The following is a 5,219-nucleotide window of genomic DNA, read 5'->3' as shown; positions in this document are numbered from 1 at the left end:
TATATCGCTCTACAATTGATGTAATGAGCACTATTTTAACAGTGGTATTTCTATATCTCTCCACAATTGATGTATTGAGCACTATTTTAACAGTGGTATTTCTATATCGCTCTACAATTGATGTATTGAGCACTATTTTAACAGTGGTATTTCTATATCGCTCTACAATTGATGTAATGAGCACTATTTTAACAGTGGTATTTCTATATCGCTCTACAATTGATGTATTGAGCACTATTTTAACAGTGGTATTTCTATATCGCTCTACAATTGATGTAATGAGCACTATTTTAACAGTGGTATTTCTATATCATTCGACAATTGATGTATTGAGCACTATTTTAACAGTGGTATTTCTATATCGCTCTACAATTGATGTAATGAGCACTATTTTAACAGTGGTATTTCTATATCATTCTACAATTGATGTATTGAGCACTATTTTAACAGTGGTATTTCTATATCTCTCCGAAATTGATGTAATGAGCACTATTTTAACATTGGTATTTAAATATATCACTCTACAATTGATGTATTGAGCACTATTTTAACAGAGGTATTTCTATATCACTCTACAAAAGATGTATTGAGCACTATTTAAACAGAAGTATTTTTACATCGCTCTACAATAGATGTATTGAACACTATTCTGAAACAGTGAAATATTTGGATTTTTGTACAAGAACCTCATTATCAAATTAGACTCTTAACAAAAAAAGGTTTCAACTATAATTGCCCTATATATCACTCTTTCATCTGTACTGCATTGAAATCCAAAACTAAAAGAATTTTAATTAGAAAGGAAAACCCAAGTATAAATGATCTGAAACGCAAAAACGAAACTCGGAATAAATAACAGTTTGGGAAAACATTAGTATCAGCGAATGAAAAATTCATATGAGGAAGTATTACATTATTAACTCATTTCATTAAGGTAACTTAGCAATCTATTTTTAATTTCAAGCTAAATTTTTTGAAGTGTTGAGTTGGCACTATCTGTTTAAAGTTTGAAGATGATAATTCTTATATTTACCATTTTATAGACGTTACTGATCTGTGAAGCTTTATAAAAAAATAAATTGGATAATATAAGCTTACACTTGTCTAGACTAGAACTTTATTAATTTCTCGAGCACTACCCACGTTTAACCCTTTCAGCTTAGTAATACCTACCTCAGTTTGAATTAATTAGTAATATACTATACAACCTCAATCAAACCAAAATATCAACAACAAAATACTATTTACTTTTACTATAGGATCAAAATCTAATTGACACAGATAAATTCAGATTGTTTCTTACCATAGACGATTCCAGTTGAGTTAAAGTCCATTAAAAATGAAACAATCTAGAAATCTACGCCATCACAATTTGACTAATAAGGTTTTGTTTTGAAAATTGTCATGTGTGACGTCAGCCATCTTGTATCGCGTCGTCAATATGAAATGTGTGAAGTATAGAGAGTATTAAACCACCAGAGCTCTTGTTAGAAAATCTCGCGTCCAGAATCCTCTACTCATTAGAAAATCAATAATTCAATATCGAGTCTGCTATATCAGAGACGTAGTTAGACCAAACTTCAGAATTTACTGACAGCATTTCAAAACACCAATTAAAACTTTCCATAATTGACAAGACATATGCAATATAGAGAATATTTCCTTATTTATGATTGATATACTTCCTCATATGAATAGATCATTAGCTGTGAGCAATGTTTTGATAAGCTGTTATTTTGGATTTGGAATTTCAATTTGTGGTATCTCGAATCATTGGTACTCTGTTTTTTATTCAATGTGAAGTTGGCTGTGACAAAACATCAGAATTTATCAAAATCATTTCAAAACAGTTATTAAAACTTTCCCAAATTAAAGAGATTGTAAAGAGGTTTCCTAAACTTTAAATTCCATTCCAATTTTCAGTCAAACATCTGTGTTTCTTGCGATTCCACAAAAACATAGCATTTTATGATATCACTAACGCAAAAGCTGCTATTGATAAACAAGGACCTTGCAATAGTGATGTCATAAAAATAATTTATTGTCATCGGCTATTGCGTTAATGACTTAATAAAACACTCAGCTTTAGTGAATTGTAAGAACCAGAGACATCTGCAAATTTGAATGGTGCAAATTGATGCTATCGGTGTTCACAATACGCATCAAAAATTTAGAAAACCTCCTTACAATCTCTTTAATTAGGGAAATTTTAATTGCTGTTTTGTTAGAGTTCCCAATACACATAAAATGTTTATAAAAAAACATCTTTACAATCCCTCTAACGACACTTATTCAAACTCAGTCTGGTATAACAGAGATGTAGTTAGAATTTGCAGACATCGTTTCTAAAACAGCGATTAAAACTTTCCCTAATTAACAACACTTAAATATTTCTAATGTTATTTTAAGAAAATTGTTTCCAAGGATAGTCAAGTCTGAACGCTTTCTAAAATAGATTAAAATGTGAAGCACCATTGAGCTATTAGACATTTCCATTTATAAAATCTAGAATCGAATTGTTTCCTGTCAAACTTTCGTCAGAATTACATGCCAGAAAATAGCAATAATGACAGCTATTTTCTAAATGCAGTAATTTTATTGCAAATTAACATTTCTTAATGTTCTAATTGAACAGACATGACATTTTAACTAGACCACAATAAATTATTCATGTTAAAAGATCTTTAAAGGAAATGTTTTCTTCAGTATTGAATGATTAATCTTGTCAATGGATTACCAGTAGTGATATAATCCTTTCAAGAATGGTAGGAAAGCAGGGTTAAAACTGAATGTTAGGTAATTTGAAAATTAATTTAACTAAAAGCAAAAAATAAAGAATATTTCCCCTTTTGGTATTTATGATATTAGAATTAACGGAAATCAATAAATCGTGTAATAACGGGGGACTAGATCTTATAAGGATTCTTGTTTTGTCAGTCGACATATTTCTCTTTCAACTTTTTGAATCATTGAGAAATCATACTTCCCCTTTAATTAGACTGAAATTAATTTTATCAGGTCTATTTGACCTTGAGATATGATAGAAATGTCTTTATTATTGGATATCTGCAGATGTAAAATTATTATGGTGGATTCTACATGAAGACTATAATTAAAGAGGAAGCAATAACATCTGTATGATATCTTCTTTTAATAGAAATCTCTACTTAATTCCATACTTCCTTATTAAAAACTATTTCTGCTTCCACCTCAACTCAACTCGGACAATTTGTACATCTAGAGGCTGTGAGCTGAATCACAAGTAGGTCATTGACAAATATATCTAAATGATCATTAAAAATAATAAAGTCATTCCTTTCTAGTTTGAAACTCAGTTATTTCATGCCTGGTATCTGCACCAAGTTATATCAGGTGTCTCAAATAAAACGTCCCAAAGTTCGACAAGTTTTTTTTTGATAAATGGAACCTATATCAGAATAAGTGCAAATATTAGTGCAAATATTAGTGCAAATATTAGTGCAAATCCAAAGACATCATAAGCGTACAAGGCTTAATGAGAGAGGAGAGAGAAGAAAACTGTAGAAAACAATAGTATGGAGTTTAATGGCAGACTTTTTCCTCTATGCAATGCATTATGCCATGAGGCCAAAATGGCAATATCAAAAAACACTTCACCATCAAGAAGTATTTGATAGACATATCTTAGCACACAGGGTCTCAGTGAATTGTCCCATTTAAAACAAAAGATTTAACATGTATTTCATACTCAGCTCGAAGAAAAGAAATGTGGTATTTAAAGGTACTGTCACTGCATTAGACGAAATCATAGCAGAAACTTGATATGTATATGATAATCGGGGTATTTTGCAGTCTGTCTACATGCTGCTGTATAGCTGTAGAATGGTTGTCATTATAAGAATGATAAATGATATGGTAATAACATGGTATAATGATAAACTCACTCTTATATTACTCATCAAACTGATCTGACAGATTATAACAGTTCTTAGTTGCTTCACAAGGATATCCCTGAGTAAGGACTTTGGTAAGAGACAGAACATGGATCTGGTCTTTTGGAGTAGACCCCACTTGTGCTCACTTATTGCTAACACTAACAACAGGTACAGGCATATTTGGCTATGCTTGTTGTACCGATACCAGTGCTTATTGAGATTTCATTTTGTGCAATGCAAAGGTGATAATAGCTCCTACCCATTTCATCTGGGCAGTTAACGTTCGATAATCGATAAAAATCGTAATGTTGATACTCAAATTTTAGGTCAAATAGTCGTCTCATTTCAAGTACTATTTAGGCTGCCTACTTACTTGTATGTAATGCTAGTGTTAAATGCTAGTATGTGTATTGTGTTTATTATCATGTTCTTCGCTATGTGGCCAATCTTTTTGTTTTAAAGACGTTTGGAAGATTAGTTTTCGTCAATATTGCCATCGGCATAAATGTACCGTTGAAAGGTAATAATAATAGACTTCATCACACGTTCTTGACAACCAAGACTAAAATACTATAGCACCGTTGTTATACGAATTGTGATTAGCCTTCTATTTATAAACAGCACTGATTATCCAATCAGCATTTTCGTTACGTAATTAAGACTTGATAAAAAAAGGGAGACAACTACAATCGTGTGAAAAATAAAGGGAAAGTCATGCCCAAATATCGGTACCTGTATTCAGTTAATTATATATACGTATAATAACAAATGTTTGTACTAATTTATTGTGAATGAAATTTTTCTTATTAATGATTGTTATGATCATATACAATCAAAGAAATGGAAGAACATACGAAAATAAAGACTTAAGCTTAGTTTATTTTGCGGTACGTGACTGCCGAAAGCGTGTTTTTATTATGGTCCCAGGATTAATTTAACAGAATTACCGGAGGTTATGTTAATTTTTGCGATAATCGATTTTGAAATGAACTATCGATTATCGTTATCGGTACATGACATAAGAGCGATAATCGATTTTTCGATAATTATTCCCAGCACTAGTACACATTCAAGATTCCTCAACAAGAGTAGGCTCAAGACACTGTCACAATATTACCCTTTCTCATATCTTGTCAATAGAAAAATCAGGGGAGAAAACTCATTTTTATCTTCAAGTCATTTTCCCTCAGAATTAGGAAACCATATATTATCTGTATATAGACACAGCTTTATGGAACAACAATCACTGGTTAAAGTTTTATGCAACGTTTCGACGTGTTTCCCCCGTCGTCCACAGGTACATAA

This window comes from Lottia gigantea, assembly GCF_000327385.1.
Source record: "Lottia gigantea unplaced genomic scaffold LOTGIsca_89, whole genome shotgun sequence".
NCBI classification, from domain to species: Eukaryota; Metazoa; Mollusca; class Gastropoda; family Lottiidae; genus Lottia; species Lottia gigantea.
The sequence above is the reverse complement of the archived record's forward strand: the minus strand, read 5'-3'. Positions refer to the sequence as shown.